General features: G+C 41.8%; 1 protein-coding gene across 2 annotated transcripts in view; it reads right to left on the reverse strand.

Moving 5' to 3' along the window:
• PRKCQ (protein kinase C theta) overlaps window positions 1–13,607 on the reverse strand; it is a 45,604-nt gene extending 31,997 nt beyond the window's left edge. For both annotated transcript variants that reach the window (XM_032441329.1, XM_015865623.2), the window contains exon 1: window positions 13,454–13,607. The gene's annotated coding sequence lies outside the window, so the exon portion shown is untranslated. The remainder of the gene's footprint in view (window positions 1–13,453) is intronic.
• Window positions 13,608–19,330: the final 5,723 nt, after the last annotated feature.

A 19,330-nucleotide genomic window follows, 5' to 3' on the forward strand; every position in this document is an offset into this window, starting at 1 on the left:
CTTGGCTTTGGCCCAAACATCTGTTTTACAGGTCATCTCTCCAGCATTTGCTACTACAGAACTGCTACTTGGCTCAAATCCACAGCCATAAACAATTAAGGAATGACACACTCAGCTCCAGAAACAGCTCACTGTAATAGCAGCAGTTTAATTTAACGCTAGAAGCAGCTGCATTAGGTATAGAGAGTATCTGCTTAACTTCTCAGTGGAAAGGATACTATTGTAAGGCATCTGAAAATTGAGGATGAAATGCATCTACTAGTAAAGGGCCATCTGCAACCTCTCCTCCAATAAAAAAACAAGTGCAGTTTGCCTGTAGAAGAACTGATGCTCCTGTGTTTCACTGAATGAAAATTGATGCACACATGATGCAGAAATAGATGGCAATTTACTGAATGAGGACCAACGGGAAGGGAAAGGGAGTGTATGGATGTGGATGGTGGAGACCTGAATGTTAGCATAACTCAACACACCTCAGTCTTCTTGCAGCTGTCAAGAAGCATCCTCATGAGTACATGGCAACAAAGATGGCTATAGGTCTCTGCTTCTGTCCCCTGCCTCCAGATATCCCACAGCTCATGTAAGCAGCTAGGAATAGGCATATAGAAATGTAGAATCGTTAAGGTTGGAAAAGACCGCTAGGAGTATCTAATCCAACCATCAACCCATGCCCACCATGCTCACCAACCATGTCCCTCAGTGCCACATCTGCCCTCTTCTTGAACACCTCCAGGGATGGTGACTCCATCACCTCCATGGGCAGCCTGTGCCAATGCACCATCACTCTTCCTGAGAAGAAAACTATGTCCTTTATGTGACTTTTGTTTTGTGTGCCTGTACCACCTGCTGTTTCAGTGGAGACAGCAGCAGCCTGTTTGCAAAGGAAAGCATTCAGAAACCCTCTGGGTGGCATTCATAGCTTCTCACACGTTTCTTGTACAATGGTGTGGGTCAGGGGAAGAGGATGAAAGGGTTGGGAAGTTGCGTAGCTGTTGGATTTCCCCTCTCTCCAGAGTCAGTGACCCCCATTTGCAGCCAGGCTCACAAAGGTAGTGGAGGGAGAGGGTAAGGGAAGGCAGAGCTATCAGTCTCTAATGGAGCTGATGCAGTAGCAGACTCCTGGCAACAAACAAGCCTCCCAAAACTTCATGGAACTACCTGACTTCAGCATAGGGGTGGTACTCTCCAGAATAGCCCTTCCCCATGGTTTGCAGACGCAGCAAAACCAGGTTAAGCATTTGCCATATAGAAATGAGGCTTCTAGATTTTTCTGGGGCCCATGGCAGGCATGGGAACAGGGGATTTCCCTTTAAATGTCCGTGGGCCATCTTGTGATGCTGTATTTAGAGCAAGCTGAGTGTATCAGTGACAAGTCTCCTATATATAGCATTCAGAAATGGCTGTTTGGACACTGCTGAGCTCATGTGGTTTCCTCCTGTTGCATTTGTTGTGCACAAGTCAAGACAGGAGCCTCAGGTCTATTTTCAGACTTTAGAAGTGATTTAGCTAAGGTGGAGTTAATGTGGGTGCACAGATTTGTAGCTGTTTAAAGGTTGGTTTTCATCCCTCTGGGGAAATCACACAAAACAGGAGGATGCTAATAAAGCCAATGGTCATCCTCAGATTCTAGGATGGGATCTACAACACCTGAATCAGATGCTTATCTAGATGGCCCTTAAAAACAGGAAGTTTGTGCTTTGTTAGTTGCCACTTAACAACTGTTGTAAATGCACCTAAATGCAGGCTGTGTACAGCTTTCCACCCCATCTCGGAGTGCAGATTCTCAAACTTCCTCTAGCACTGTGTCAGCTATATCTGTGCAGGGACCAGGTTTCCCTAAAAGCAGCCCTTCTCTTTTTCTGTACTTGACAAATGAGTCTGTAGCTGGATCCATTAGGAACGCCATAGTGGGAAGTCACACAGCAACTGCATGTTGATAGGGATAAATAGGCTGGGAAAGTTGGGCTTCTCTGTTACATCCACATGAATATATGCAGACAATTGCAGTGCTCGTCACTCCAGATCCCATCTTACCCATTAAAGAGATATAAGTACTTGTGGGACATCATAAAATGGTAGAATGTCTTGGGTTGGAAAGGACCTGAAAAATAATCTAGTTCCAACTCTCCTGCCATGGGCAAGGTTGCCAGTCACTAAATCAGGCACTAGACATACTTCATGCTATCCTGGAGAAGACATCTAAAATAAGTTAGGCTGACTCCATCCTGGTATCATTATATTCCCACTAGCACATCTACCCCAATGAAGCTCAGAATCAGAGAAGTCCTACTGCTGATGTTTGGATGTCTGCTGAAAAGAACCCAGACCTCAGGGCTTAATCTAGGAGCAGGTGTATTCATGCCTAGCCGCTATGATAGCTTGAGAGAACAATGAAATATAGCTGGTTGGGGACTCCACACTTCCTGCTTGGCTTTCACTGCTCTGAAAGCAACACTAAAACTGGAAAGAGCATTGAGAGGGACACTCCTTGATCACATTTTCATTTTTTTTTCTAATTTATTTATTGTATAAAAAGAACTGAGATTCCTCCATCAAAAGGACAATCTCTTTCAGAAACACCTTTTGTTCTCCAGGAGACAACGTGAATTTCTCTCTCTGGAGAGTGAAGATTTTAAAAACTAAAACCCTTGATATTTCTGTAAACAGGAAAGAGAAGCAGAGCAGACTTGCCAGAAAGAAAAAGCCAAATCTCTATTGGGAATATCCTCCTGTCTTCGGAGTTAGGTCATAACCCACTAACTCCAGCGTTAGGGAATGTTTATCATATATGCTCTTGTAACAAAGCAGACTTGTCCCCTCACCTGTCCCACAGGAAAGAGACACAACTCTTCATTTTACTCTTTGGTACATATTTTCCTTTTTTGTGAATTATTTTTTTTCTTTTGGGTGCAGATTATTAAAAGCAAATTGTTGGCATTGCTTTATTTTTATCCTAGAGAGCTTCTGATTAATTTAATTCCCAGCATCACCCAATTTCTGCAATATTTGAGTCACACAGACTCCAAAAAAACACCTGAAAAGCAATTATTCCCATTGTATTTATTTACAGTTCTAAATTCTGTGTTCTCTTTTAGGCTTTAGCTGTCTTTTAGGACTTACAGGCCAAACTAGAAACAACAGTGCCTACTTTCTCAAACAGTGCACACTTGCCAAGAGCTATTTAGTGTAACGAAGGAATTGAAGATATCTTGAGCTGAGATGTAGGTACAATATCTCCTCGTCTTTTCTCTTTCATTTCATTGTTGTTTGCCCAGCAGTTCCTGTAATATTCTGAGACACCAGTTAACAGATCTCTTGCTGTTTGCTTTTTTTTTTTTTTTCCTTCGTGTTTTTAAATGACACAATTAGAGTTTGCCTCAAATGCTTCACCATCTTGCTCCAATGTGGCCACTAATGCTCTGAGCTGAACTTCCTGCCAGCCTGCACCTCTTTGTCACTTTCTTTCCATTAAGATAAAAATAAACCTTTAAAAGGTTTAGAGGAAGGGGAAGGGCTATAATGGGACATACCAATATTGTTCCTTCTGCAGTCATGGTTTCATGCCTAGGCTTAACACTGTTGACTATCAGCAGTTGACATATTTAATATTTTTATTTAATCTGGAAACATTATAAATGCATTTGGACCTGGACTCATGGAAATACTGGGCTGGAAAAGAGCATTTTTCTTCTCTCTCTGCCCCTTGGCAGACTATGTCTACATCACCCTCCATGTATCTATCTGACCCTCTGATGGAATAAAACTACCTCTGTGCCCGGTATTACCACATATTCCAAATGCGACACAGAGGAATTTCAGACTGCAAATGGAATCTATGTCTAACAACCACACCTTACAAGGGTGTGACACAAAGGATTTTTAGGAGGCTTATTTAGAAAATTCAGGCATAGTAACAACTTGAGCATTACTCCCTTGAGCACGCAGCACAGCTAGCACTTTACAATTAGACCAGAATGGGTATTTCAAACCATTTAGCTTTCCCCACATCCTTGCATTTTCAAGTTTACTCTGCTAAATACCTCAAAAGCATAAGTACTTCCAACATGGAAGCTCTTCAGCTTCTGCCTTCCTTCTCTGTTCCATAAATCTCTGCCACAAAGGTTTCACTGAAATCACTCCTACTGAGTCCTTTGTTTCCACCCATCTCAGGACTCTTTTCTGTAGATACCACATTTATGCCCTCTTTTGTCAAGACAACTACAAGACCAACCCCTGCGCCTTTCCCATTTTAAATGACTTGGGACTCCAGATATCTTTTTATAGAAGCTTTGACACATTATTCATAGAATAGCCTGGGTTGGAAAGGATCTTAAAGATCATCTAGTTTCAACCCCCCTGCTGTGGGCAGGGCTGCCAACCATTAGATCAGGCTGCCCAGAGCCACATCCCCTTATCCTCAGTCATAACAGAGCCCAATTTAAACGGTTTCTATATTACAAGATAGTTCTGAATCCAGTTAGGCTGCAAGCTCTCTTTCCACATATAGTTCCATGCCCTTTCCTCATCATCTGAACCTCATGGGTGTTCCTGAGAGACCTTCTATCCCTTTCCATATCTTTCCACCCTATTTATCTCTGATCCAACAGTTTCTTTCTGTATAACTTTCTTTAGTTATTTCCTTGACTGGGGGGAATGCAGTGTTCTGACTGGAGGTATGCAGTGGGTGGAAGAATGCAATACAAAGGTCAGCCAAAATTCATTTTAGCATTAAGTGTGGAGAATCGGAGGGTTTGTTTTTTCCTTCTTTCTTTCTTTCTTCCTTTCTTTTTCCATAAATCATGTCCTGGCTGCTAAAGCAAAATTTCATGGATTCGGCTTCGTGCTATGTGAAGAGAGAAACCATCTCCCTTCTCCTTCAGACTCTCAATGTTTTCCCTACTAGTTAGCACAAATTAGCACTGGACTGTAGTGTTTTGTGAGCTCAGAAGGTAGTGCAGTAACTCACATACAGCCAACAAATATTCAGTCTTACACTAGATAACTTACACTAGACATCTTGTGGCTCATCATCTCTAAGAACCATGAAGTGTTCACACCTCAGCAGAGGTTTCCTAAACAAGTTAAGCCAAGCAGAGTGCAAAGAAGATGCCTATCCCTCCTGCACATAGAATCATAGAATCTTTAAGGTTGAAAAAGACCACTAAGAACATCCAGTCCAACCATCAAGCCATCAACATCTCACCTGACAGAAAAACTTCCAGTTATGCACTTGGATATCCAAGGGAAGAATCAGAGATAGTCCTGGTACATCCTCAAAATTCAGAAGAGTTTAGCTCAAATATGATGTCACCTCTGTATGATAAATTAGCCATTGCAGTAATTGCAAACATACAACAGAGATCCCTTGCACTATGATCAGCAAAGGTCCAGAAAAATCATGGAAGTGTTTTGCTGCAGAGATGACAGAAGATGTGGTAAAGGCAGTAATCAGGTACCACCCTTTCCTCCCCTCAGTCCCAAAGGTAAAATAAACCCTTTTTCTGAGGTGGAAGCGTAGCTTTTGTTTAATATATCGCTGCAGAACTAGACCTTTCAGAGAGGTTGTGCAGGCAGAAACTGATCAATATTACTGATTTTTTTTTCAAAGAAATACAGATATTTCCTAAAAGGAATAATCTATTTGGCTCACATCAGTAACATGGTCCCAGTCTCAGGGTGGATATTAGGAAAAACTTTTTCTCTGAAAGAATGATCAGGTAAAGGAACAGGCTGCCCAGGGAGGTGGTGGAGTCTATCCCTGGAGGTATTCTAGAAACATAGAGATGTGGTACTTCGGAATGTGCTTTAGTGTGCAGTGTTGGTGGTAGGTGGACAGATTGGATGATATTAATGGCATTTTCCAACCTTAATAATTTAATGCTTCTGTGATTCCCCAGGTAGAAGTTTATGGTCACATAGGCTACATATATGTGGGTCCATCCACTGATCCTGACACACTAGAACTACCCTTCCCTCTACTCTTTGCCCTTAACAAATAATCAGAAGTGGGGATCCATTTTAGGGCCAGTTCTACCTGATGTTTTCGTAAATGATTTCGATGTAAGACTTGAAGGTATACTAACTAACTTTGTGGATAACACTGAATTAAGGGGAACTGTTGACTCCCTTGAGGGTAGAAAGGCCTTGCAGAGAGAAAATGACAAATCAAATTGGCTGGATTCTGCTCCTGGGATGGTTCTGCAAAGAGAAATGTGTAAATGGAGGAGGACATGATGATGGTAAGTCTATAGCTTCATCTAAGTGCAATAAGCTGAAAAAAACAAACACCAACCCCCTCAGAAATCATTGATATCTTTATTTAACTTCCTATGGGTTTTATGGGCTACAGTTGCCTCGAGAAACACCTTCCACTTGTATAAAGGGGAGGAGGAGACTGAGGAGCTGAAAGCGGAAGCCAGAGGATGAATGTTCTTCACTATTTCACCAGAATTATAAATCAAAACATAAATAAATAAATAAATAAATAAAACAAGTTTTACAGCTCTGTTGCAGAAAAAACGATGGTGGAAAGGGGAAATCTAGCTAAATTCAGCTCTTAACATGTGCACGGCAATTCAAGACAACTAACAGTGACTCTCACATTGGCATTTTTCTCTGTGGTTTCCATGGCTAAGCAGGGTACAACCTTGCCTAAATCCCATTCACAAGCCAGAACAAATCCCTCTAAGCCTCAGCTGCTCTTTCTTTTCTCAGCACACCAAGCTCAAAACGCCAGCTCTTTTCTCTCAGATGGGTTCTTCCCCCACTGCAGTTCTGGTGTGTACTACAAGCTCACCAGCACATAGAAGCTCCACAGCAAATTCAAATTACTACATCAAAGGCCTCCTCAAAATGAAAGGCTTCTATCCAAGTGAAAAATTACCCAAACATGAGTTTACTTCTGAAGCAAAATAGAAGTTATATATGTATTATTAGTACACTTGAGCCAGAGCAAAACTGCAATGTCTGCCAACTTCATGAAGTTACTCCAGCCTTACACATGTGTTTGCAACTAGTCCTGCTGCCACTAACATTGAAAAAACAGAATTAAAAAGACAGAATTTAAAGCACATATTGGAGCAGTTTATTTAGGTTAATAGCTAAATTTCACTGTCAGAAAGACACATGAATCTGCTATCTGGTTGCTCCTGAGGACAAAATTTGGACTGACGTGTTCAGTTACTGCATCAACTGGCAACACGGACAATGCATATATCTACCAAACCAAAGAAAAACATTATTACAAGTCCAATGCTATGGGTACGTTTCTTAAAGAGATTCTTCTCCCACAGAACACCAGAATAACTCCACAAAACAACTACGTAACAAAAGTTCTACAGACAGTTTGCTTTGAGAATATGTTGCTATTGATTCATGCATTCCTGAAACAAATGCCTTAAGTACATTTTCTCAGATCATGTGTGTTTATAATAGAGAAGCATTCCTTACGCTTAGTGGGAAGAGCTATGTTTATTATTTTATTCCAAAAAAACATCTGGTACAGTGACATAAAGGGGACTTCCTGCTAGCACTTCCTGCCCTGGGTGGGTATCTTCTCTGGAATGAATTATCTAGATGTGATGGCAGAATAGTGCTTGTGTTTGACTTAGAGCTACAGTTTTGGTTATGTCTGCTATAGTCCCTTCCATCCCCTACAGTTATGTGATTCTTTCTTATCCAACCTTAATGATTCTATGTTTCTTTCACACGCCTCATGTAAGGAGAGAAATAGAGGATTCCATGCAAAGCCCTATCTCTATAGATAGATCTGTGTCTGCATGTTCATAGAATCATAGAATGGCTTGGGTCAGAAAGGACCTCAAGAATCATCAAGTTCCAATGCTTCTGCCACAGGCAGGTTTACCAACAGCTTGATCAAATACTAGATTATATTGCCCAGGGCCCCCTCCAACTTAGCCTTAAACACCTCCAGGGATGGAGCATCCACAGCCTCTCTGGGCAATCTGTTCCAACACCTGACCACTCAGTTAAAAAAAAAGTCCCCCTGACAATATGGAGGATTCAGTAAGGAATTGAATCATGTTCTATGCCCCATTTTCCTTTCATTCATCTTCCAGGGGAGTAAATGACTACATCTGTGATGATTTCCTTATTCATAGGGAAATACTTTCTCTGATTTCATGTGTTCAAGATGTATCTTCTCAGGATAGAACTTGTGCTAGATACTGTCACTACAGCACAGCAGTATCACATTGAAATATTTGGAAGAATATGACATCCAGAAATATTCAGTGGGGAAAAAGACAGCATGTGGTACTCAAACAATTCAGAAAGAGATTCAAACTGGCCAGTGTGCTGGACAGGAAACCTATTGTGTATCCTGTTCAGAGAGGAGCTACCCTGAGGCGGTCAAGTGGGAACAAAATGTTAGGAACTGATTATAAATCTGAAGTCCCACCTGTCATTGCAGTCAGCTATCTCAGCCAATACAGACACAGTTCTGTAAGACTTTCTTCTAAACTTATCTATCTACAGAACTTATTCTCAAATTACTAGCAGCAATTTACCTGTTCTAAAGTAAAGGCCAAATAAAAAGAGCTGTAACAAACAGTGGCTGCAAATTTAAGTTGTTATTGATGGTGAGAACCTTAAGTAAGTTTTCTTTTCTTGGCCTAAGGTGAATGAAAGCTACGTAATATAATTTCAGATACTGATGCCTTATTCCACACTTTTCATGTTGAAGTGATCTTGAATAAGTGTGCATCAGTGAGTCAAATGCAGAATGAATTTGTGGTTCAATGTTATGAGGAGTCACTTTTGGTGTTGGAAAATTCTGATTTTTCTCCCTATTTTGGAGTGTTTCTAGATTTTATTCAGTATTTCCTTGCTGTCACTGTTAAGAAAGTTTAACAAAAACATTAGCATACAACGTCTGGCCCGGAAGATCAGTGGGGATCTGGTAACCAGTGAGATCCATTTCTTCTCACTTTCCCAGCTGAGGTCCCACACTTGCCACACAAGAGCAAATGCATCAGTTTTGTTATCCTTTTCTGGACACATTCTCTCCTGAGAGTGAGAGCTTATCTTCTTTCTGCTCTGGCAAAGATACAACAAGGTTGGCCACTGTAGATCATTAAGGTCTTAATGAGTACAAGCTGGACAGTCTGAGCATATGAAGTGAAGCTAATACTGTTGAAACCAGCAGTGCATGGACACACATGTACCTCTGGTCCCAAGAGCAAAAGCACATCCACCCCTGAAGAACTGAAACTGCAAGACTGAAACTTCCAATCTAGACCCCAGACTGCTAATATCTTACTTGGGAGCCTGTAACAATGCCATGATGAACCCTGGTCTATCCATAAATACAAAGTTGGAAGACTTCCCTTTTCCATACATCAACTTCTTTCACTGTTTCTACTTCCAAAACTGTAACATTTTTGTTATCTCTGCTATAACTCTTTTCTAAACACATTGTAAACTTACTAGGATAACTTTTCTTATTCATCTGTTCACTATCTCATTCTCATCTCCTGATCAGGTTGGTAGTAAGTATGGAGAGAGCCCTTCTCCTGTCATGTCTCTTGATACTTATGATCTGCTAAATACAAAAATCTTGTCATTACCACACTTGAATGCCTTTAATACATAGTGTAGGATGCTCCAATCATCTCTATAGGCACCTCTTGTTGACGTCGTATCAAATTCTTTCCTTTAATGGTTTGTGGTCTCACAACCCTGGATGAAAACCATCTGAATTTTTCTCCACTGTAACTGCCTTAATTACTCTAGGAGATGATTTCAGTATAGCAATAATTTCATAAAATATATATTTCCTACCAAAAAAAAAAAAAAAAAAAATCTGACTGATTTAGCAATTGGATTTTCTTTGTCTTTTCAGGTTTTTAGGGCTTTTAGTTATTTCCTATGCATATGCTCTGACTACATTGTTGTATCTTTTGAAGATAAGCAGGGCATTTGTGCTTCATAATGATAAGGAAATGGAAATACGTTTCTTATTAATTAAAGCCATGCAGACTAATAGATACGGCGGTTGAGAAGCATCCCCAAACAGGTCAAATGTAATATGAAAATGACCATTCACAAAAAGAAACTGGGAAAACATTACATGGAGTTTATCATCTGCAAATCTCAGAGCTCTTTACAGTTCAGATGAATATAAATAAATTCATTTTGGAGATAAGTGAACCCTACATCTGCAGCACACAGCACCTCACTGATGGGGTGAGAGAGACAAGGCACAGCCATGTGAATTCATCTAGCCCCGAATACATCCTTTACCACCGTATGCTTCTTCCATTCAGCATTTCTTCCCCATAAGACAGAGGAAAGCAGTTTTACGTATAGGTGGAAATAATAAAATTATCTCAAAATGGGATGACACAATTCTACCCCATGAGGCTGTTCCAAAAGCAGTGGTGTTGCTGTAAGGTACTATAAAAACCTCCAACAGGCCTGATTATCCACTTGTAAGACAGCTGCACTTAATTTGAAAAGCAATCTGGGTTCATTCCCCACACATCATCAATGTTAATTAATTGCTTCTCCTGTTGGATGTAATCTGGTAGCTGATAACAAATTAAAAACCTCCAACAGGCCTGATAAATCCAATGAGCAAAATGAACACAAACAAGCAGTAATACAGAAATCACTATGCAATTGCCAATGTCTTCCTTCCAGTCATGCGTACTACCAGGAGTCCCTCTGGTCTGGATTCAAGCACAGACTTGAAGTGTAGAGAATATCATGGCATAATAGATACAAACCCAAGACTACCTTCAGTTGTGCATTGAGTACATGGTTCATTTCTATCTGAGAACTCGAGTTCTACATGAATAGCTCTGCAAAGGAACTGTTAATCCGCTTTAAGCTGTATGTGCTTGTGATCAGAGAACTGAGGTCTTGACTGGTATTACAGACACAGGTTTTGGATATTCATAGAACAGTCATAAAATCAAAGAATCATAGATTGGCTTGGGTTGGAAGGGACCTCAAAGGCCATCAAGTTTGAACCCTCTGCCTTATGCAGGACCTCCAACCACTAAATCAGGCACTAGATCATTTTGCCCAGGGCTCCATTCAACCTGGCCTTGAACACCTTTAGGAAGACAGCATCAAGTGATGTTTCGCACCACTGTATGGACTTTCTTTTCATTTTCTGTTTCAGTAATCACTTTTTGAAGTCTTAGGCAAAGAGCAACACTCTGCTTATGCAAATCTTGGTCAGTAAAATGGGAAGCAAAATGAGAATTTTCAGCTAAGTTTTTAAACTTATATCCATGGAACATATATGCAAGAAGCTGAGAGCAGCTCTGAGAGAGCACCTATTCTGACAGAATCCTGGTAGGCAGTTAATATTTCATCTCCTTTCCAGACTGCCACAGAGCTGGCTAATCTTTGTAATTAAACCCAGACAATTAGAGAAGAAACCAAAAAGTTGCCATCAAAAGTTATATTCACCACATCCCCCTGTTTGCAACAAAATGGACAGACTAACCTGAAAAAGATCCAAAGGAGGAAAAATAAGAACTCGACGTGCTGGGAAACTAAGCTGTTGAAGCTCTCCTTCCTTCCACCCCTCCTTGCTCGTCTCTCCTCCTAAGCTTTTCTTTTGAGGCCCTGTACATCTGATGTGCTGCTGAGGTGCACAGTGCATCCGTGAGAAGCTCAGAGAGCCAACTGAGTGACTTTCTTTGAAAGGAAGCACACTTGTGGCAGAAAGAAAAAAAAAAAGAAAAGAGTTATCTCTGCCCTGGCTGTGTAACAGTCAAAGCGGGTACAGAAACAGCCTGAGCAAAAGGAGAGTGCTGCGATACAGTATGGAGGTTCAAGAGGGAGATCTAAATCTTTGGTAGGGCTTTGGAAAAAAAATCCCAAAGGGCATGTAGAGCAGGGGAGAAAGTCTTAAGAGCTTTCCATTGCTTGTGTCTGTGCAACTGGGGCATCATCTTAAAGTGGTCAGACTTTCAGTTCAGAAACATGACTTGCTTCATTCATCATGTGCCCTAGGGGTTGGCCAGAAAGTCATGAGAGGAAACCAATGAGTGCAGCATGGCTTAAGGAGCTCAGAGAAAGTGAGGACTGGTGGATGCCAAAGTCTCATGATTAGCCTAGACACCAAAAAAGTAACAGGAGTGACAACCCAAAGCCTAGACTGAGATCCAGATTTAAGTGATGTTGTGTGTTCAGCAATAGGCTGCCTTAGGAGGCCCTCAGACACCTCCAGCTGAATGCAGCTTTGTCCCACTGCAAACAGGAGGAACAGGTAACTCCTTGGTACAGGTATCCCATTTGGTTCTTCCATTGGGCCCCTAGCATGCATTTTCTGGAAACCCCAAAATGCTGCATGGGATCAGCTGGGATACTGAGTCCTTTTCTAGAAAAGAAAGGAAAAAGAAGAAAGGAGAGGAGAGAAGGGGAGAGAAGGGGAGGGTAGGAAAGAAGAGAGGAGATGGGAGGGGAGCCTCAGGATCTCAAGGATTTGTCTGATTAAAAATATGAAAGTCAGAACATAGCCCTATTCACTGCACATAGTTCTGCTTCTTCCTTCTCCAACACTTCTTTTTTTCTTTTTAATAGCAAGTTCAGTGAAACTGTATCTCTTCCTGCCCTGGCAACCTTACTAAATAACCTGCTATTAGCATGACTCAATTAAGAGTCTTTCAGCTGCTGGAGTCATTTTCTTTGCCACTATTACTTCATTGGAGAAGATTTTAAAAAGGGCCCATAAAAAGCTTTCTGTTCCTGAAAGTATCACATTACTGGAGGCTGGGGAAAAGTATAGCTGGAAAGTTGGCTGCAACACATTTACAAGGTTTCATTAAAAAGGATCTGATTACACCCAAGAGTTTAACTCCATTATCATTCAGCATCCATGCAGGGAACAAAACCAAAGCCGAGCAACCAGGCTGAGCTTTTGAGCCCCCTCCTTCAGGAGGAAATGAAGCTCACAGCACTGTGCAGCAGAGGAGGGATGGAGATGGCTCATTTGTCTTTACTGCTCCAGTCTTCTTTCAAAGTTAACTCAGTGTTGGTCTGTTGAATATTACAGATTTGATCCAAAATGATTTACCCAGATAATGAGATATATTAATGGCTGTAAAACTGAACTATCTCGCCATCTTACTACGTGCTGCTGTAGCCATGAAACACCTAAATACATCAAGGAACCTAGCAGGAGAAAGTATTTCCCCCCCTATCTTCCCCCAAATTATTTGCATGATGTTGAATAGCACTCTGGTTACAATCAATTTTCGTTGTTTTTCTCTTTTCCCTCCTCTTCTTTGTATCACACGATGTCACCAGGGAGAAAACAACACTTTTTTTAAAGGCAGGAAAATGTGATTCTGAAACCACAAACACTTGCAAAAGACGGCTTTAAAACCCTGCGACACAATGAGAACTGAGAGCTGAAACAGAGCTCCGAGCAGCAAGCATCCCTTACACCGCATCCTCACCCAGCCCCGCATACCTGCCGTCCTCGCAGTCAATGTCGGCTCCGTACAGATCGGATCGGCACAGCTCGGAGCAGCTCGGTTCAGCCCGGCTCGGTTCAGTTCGGCTTGGCACTGTTTAAACGCAGTTCACCTCCGTTGTGCCGCAGCCGCCCCCGCCCCGCTGCCGGAACTGCCCTGGCTGCTTCTTCCTCCTCCCCCTCGGAGCCTCCCGCTTCCCCACCCCTTTGCCTCCTCCTGGGCTGCTCACCGATGGGTTCCATCCCCGGGTGAGTGTTTTGCCTTGCCCTGCAAGTGATCCTCTTTCATAAACTACATTGGCAGCAATCACAGCCCAGAAAGGCAACCGTATCCTGGGTTGCATCAAAAGAAACGAGGCCAACAAGGTGAAGGAGGGGATGCTGCTCCTCTGCTCCTCTACTCACCTGGAGTACTGCATCCAGATGTGGAGCCCTCTACACAGAAGAGACATGGACCTGGTGGCATGCCACCAAAATGATCCGAGGGATGGAACAACTCTCCTATGAGGGCAGGCTGAGAGAGTTGGGGCTGTGCAGCCTGGAGAAGGGTCAGGGGAGACCTGAGAGTGGCCTTTCAGTATCTGAAGGGAGGCTACAAGAAAGAAAGGGACAGACTTTAACAGAGTCTGTTGTGATGGGACAAAGGGAAATAGTTTCAAACTAAAAGAGGGAAGATTAATACTGGATATTTAGCGGGCGGTGATGCACTGCAACAGGTTGCCTAAGAGGTTGTGGATGCCCCATCCCCTGGCAAGGGGAGCTGAAACTAGAAGATCTCTGAGGTCCTTTTCCACCCAGGCCATTCTATGATTCTGTGACATGATATAAGGAAAAAGGTTTTAAGATAAGGGTGGTGGGGCATTGGCACAGGTTGCTCAGAGAGGTGGTGGATGTCCCATAACTGGAGACATCCAAGGTCAGGCTGGATGTGGCTCTGAGCAACCTGATCTAGCTGTAGATGACCCTGTTCACTGCAGTGGAGTTGGACTAGATGACCTGTAAGGGTCCCTATCAACTCAAATGATTCAGTGGTTCTTCATTTATCCCATTGTTATGTTCTTGGCCATGGGTGTTTGAGATGTGTCTCTTCCAGACTCAACACTGAACCAGTTATTTAGTTGAAAAAAGGATGAAATGTGCTTGTTGAGGACAAAAAGTACTCATTTAGTACATCTCTTTTGGAACTTGAGGATATGAGTTTTGCCCAGTATGTTCCTTAAGTTATCAGAGCTATAAGTGTTCACTTTGGAAGGCTGAGATGGTTCTGCTAATTCTGTGGTGGAAAAGGAAGATATTACCCAGGTTCCTACTTGAGATGACCCAGCGGTTGGTTTCATGAGAGTCATTATTTCAGGAGATTCTGTGGATGTTTAGACTCACAGTTTGGTTCTGGATATTACACAACACATTGGGCCACCCATCTCTAAAGTAGGGACAGAAAAAGACTTTAGCTTCCAGCAAGACATTTGGCAACAAGATCTTAAAGGTGGGTAAAGTTCTTGATAGGACATCTTCTATCCTCTGCTTCGAGAAAAAATTAACATGCTCTTTGTATGGGCTTGCACTGTCTCATCTTGTTCATCCTGACCCTGACAGTCTACCCCAGAGATGTCCTTCAATGCCAGAAAGTATTTCCTTCACGCAGAATCACAGAATGATCTGGGTTGGAAGGGACCTCAAGGATCATGAAGCTTCAACCCTCCTGCCATAGGCAGGACCACCAGCCTCTACATTTAATACCAGACCAGGCTGCCCAGGGCCTCATTCAACCTGGACTTAAACACCTCCAAGGACAGGGCATCCACAGCCTCTCTGAGCAGCCTGTTTCTGCACCTCGCCACTCTTACAGTAAAAAACTTGACCCTAATATCCAGCCTAAATCTTCCTTCTTTCAACTTCAAGCCATTTCCCCTTGTCCTGCCACTATCTACACTTGTAAAGAGTTGAGTTCAGTATTTTCACATATAAACTAAACCGTCCTTGAAGTGATTTAAGCCTGTTACTTGCTCTACCTGCCAGGGATGTGGAGAACAGATTTTTTTCCCTTCTTTTACACAGCAGCATTTTGCATATTTAAAAACCACAGTGCCGTAGTCTGGGAGGCAGCTGCCATATTAATTACCCAGCTGACACAAAGCTTCCATTGCAACACGCATCAACTGCTGTGTGCTATTATTGCCATTTAATTTGACTTGTACAACTAATCAAGCATGGCCTTCTACAACAGACGAGGCCACTCCTGTGGGTGTAGGTATTTGGAAACCAAAAGCCCTTAAAGCTGCATCTTTCTGGTGGAAAGTATCACCACAAGCCATCATGTTTTCTTTCCTGTATTTGAAAACCACCCACATTTTCAGTAAGAACAAAAAATTAAACTGATTGAGTGTTTTGCCCAGGGAATGGGCCTTTCTGATGAGTTTCATTCTCAAAATACTTGGCGTCTTCTGTTTAGCTTGTAAGGGTGTTTATTTACAGCTCTTTGTTAATCTAAAGGAAATGTGGGGAAAAAAGTAAATAGGGGACACGTTTAGTAACTGCTGCAAGAGAGCAAACTGTTCCTCTTTTCCTTTGCTTTGAATTCATTGAAACTTTGTTAATGAGGTACTATGCTGGGAAAAAAAAAAGAAGAAAAAAAGAGGAAGAAAATATACAAGGCTAAGTCATTTCCAGTATGAAAAGTAGAATAAATCTTTTTTGTTTCCTCACTCACTGTTTCCATTTGTGCTTAAAGTGTGCATTACACGAGGTCCACATTTCAATCACTTATCACAGTCCTAAGAAACAGGTTTGGAAAGGATCAGAGAGTTCACTTCATCCCTTCTGCCATACAGTCCAGCGCTCCCCAAACAAGGTCTGCCTGCCTTGCTGCCGCACATTTCCAGCCCGGGAGCTCCCTGGATTCCTCAGAAGAGAACAGGAAATACAGTGAGCAAATTAAACCACTTGCAAAATGCAGTGTGATGGTGCACATCCCAGGCGCTTCACCAGAAAAGGTTGGGTAATTATAGGAGAATCTTTCTGGTGGGTACAGTCTGAGTTTTCTTCCTTGTACGTGAGTTGATTGCAGATATGCATTATCCCATACAAGCTGTAAAGAAAAGAAAATCAAATCTATGGAACTCCTTTTATAACATTAAGTAATTCCAAGTGTAAATCAGAAGTCAATAGTAGTCATTTCCAAAGTGACAGAACCACAGGATGATTGAGGTTGGAAAGGACCTCTGTAAATCATCTTGTTCAAGACCAGTGCTCAAGCAGGGCCACCTAGAGCTGGTTGCCCGTGTGGCTTTTGAATTTCCCCGAGGATGGAGACTTCACAATCTATCTGAACAATCAAATAATGTATTTATATATCTTCTGTATTAACTGTGATCCCAGTTAAAAGAGCTCTCATTTAAATGCAGCAGAATGAGCAGAACTTAGTATGCAGACATATCAGAGAATATAAGAAGTTAGCAGCTCAATCAAAGAACCATATAGAATATCCTGAGTCGGAAGAGACTCACGAGGATCATGGAGTCTAACTCCATGGTGTCCTCCTGTGGCTGATGTCTGTACCAAGATTTTAGGTGCAGCATTAATTAAATATGGAATAAGCATCCTATCTAGAAGATTATATGAAGCCTGCTAAGCTGGGGCAGGTGTTTACCTTGGAATTATAATTATCTCCTTCAAATGGATGGGCTTCAGCAGCCTAGCAGGTAAGGATTCTTGCATTTCATCTAATAGTGCTCTTGGATTCATTACAGATTGAGCCTTTACTCCAGGAATCCAGAAGTTCTTTTTGTATTACCTATGCAATTACAGTTGACAGTCATGAATTCCGTTTCTTTTTTATCTTTTTTTTCCCAAATAAAATGGTATACCTGAAAGAGAAATAAGACACTGTGAGTTTAATACAGATTTGGGCCTTAAACAAAATGCTGTCTCATAATAATGAGAACCAAGAGGCTTTGCCTGGTAACTTTGCTTCTCAATGATAATTTTCCAATGCACTGTTGTCCTCATTTGAAGAAGGATGTGGATGAAGATCCCGCACTGTTTTTCTCATTTGAAGAAGGACGTGGATGAAGATCCCACACTGCTGGAGAGAGATCAGATCAGCCTGGTCTGGTGGTTGGCAACCCTGCACGTAGAAGGGGTTGAAACTAGATGATCATTATGGTCCTTTTCAATCCAGGCTGCTCTACGATTCTAGGATTCTATGCTTCTATGATCATCATCCTGTTGGTGGGAAGCTCTTTTCAGCTATTGCACTTTCTCTAATTACTTACACTGGCAGTGATCTCAATACTGAAAAGGACCTGGTCCTTAAAGAGTTTGTGTTTCATGCAAAATAGCAGCAAAACCCTATTTCCAAACATGAGTCTAAAAGTCATTTTTTCAAGTGAGTGGCTTGAACATACGCAAGATACATCCCAACTTTATCAGTTCCCAAACACCTTGTCTCAAGGAGTCTTTTGTTCCTGGAAGACATGGGGAGAGAACAGGTGAGTAAGGTGTAGTAGGGAAGAAGACAGAGACTTGTCCCACTGGAGAATCTTTTCCGAGGCTTGATATTAATTAATGTCAGAGGTAGATTAATATGGTGAAGACACAGACAAGGAAATAGCTGGTCTGGTTTAAGAAAAACAGAAAACAAAATAGCCTTTTCTATATTTTTTGTTTCTGTAGCCTAAGCATGAGCAGATATGAGAAAAAGATGATTTGTGAAGTCTTTGTTTCATTTCTTCAAATACTCTGCATTTCTCTTGCTGGGTGGACCTGCTAATTCTTTTGAACTGACCTATTCATAATAAGAAAGCTAGCAGCTGGTGTTGAAATGTTGCTAATGATGAGCACTGTGGTGTACGTGCTCCTTAAAAATTTCCCAGAAAGCTGTCTTCCCCACTACAATTAATGTAAGTTGGGGTGAACAGAGGCTGCTGACAGAGACATCTCACACCTGACCTCCTTGTGGTGAATGTTTTGGGTGAAGAGAAGGTTTGCTGGCTTGCTTTCTTTTAGTGGTTAAGGTGAAAGGTCAAAACATTTTCTTCTCAGTGCAATGAAATTGTATAATGTGAGCACATTTACCATCAGCAGTGGCTGATGGAAACAAGTCAGGCTCTGATTAAGGGAACCGCTGTCACATCCTTTCTGTTAGGGCCAAAGAAATCTCAAAATGGTGATTTAAAAAAATATATTATTATTATTATTTTTTACAGTAGCCTCAGTTCGCTGGAGGAGTATCCAGGGTACTTGTTCCATCAGTGACAGCAGACATGATGGACTCTATTCTATGCAGTATGGAAGAGAGCAAGGCCATATGGTGTCAGTCTACCTTTGAAAACCAACTGCCCAAGGTAGATGGCAGCAAGATCTCAGATAGGATCAGTAGGAGGAACTTGATAATAACAATCCCGTGTTTCTATTAGCGGACACATTCAGTGGTTCTTTTTAACCCTCTTAAATAGCCAAGTGTCTGCAATACTTCTAGCAAGAGCAAAATATGTTTTTTTATGAGGGAAGAAATAGAAAGGAGATTACCAAGAATTTCATGGCTGTGGTTTGGATATGTACTCACTGTTCACTATGGCTTTTGACTAGGAATGACTGAAGATGACTCCAATAAGCTGTAAGAAACATTCCTCTCTGTGGTCCTTGTGTATGATGTGCTCAGGGGGTCTGACAGGGTAGATAGTAGTATTCTCAAGTTAGAACACCAGAGGAGAACAAGAGGAAGAATTTAAGGACAAAGTAGTGCTGTAGATGGCTTTCAGGAACTCATCTAAGTGTGAGAAGTTGATAGGGCTGTGATGGAGGAGACAGGAATAGTGCATGCTCACTGAGGTAGGGGTGATTTGGGACAGCACACTGTAAGGATGCTTGCTT

Source organism: Coturnix japonica, chromosome 1 (assembly GCF_001577835.2).
Source record: "Coturnix japonica isolate 7356 chromosome 1, Coturnix japonica 2.1, whole genome shotgun sequence".
NCBI classification, from domain to species: domain Eukaryota; kingdom Metazoa; phylum Chordata; class Aves; order Galliformes; family Phasianidae; genus Coturnix; species Coturnix japonica.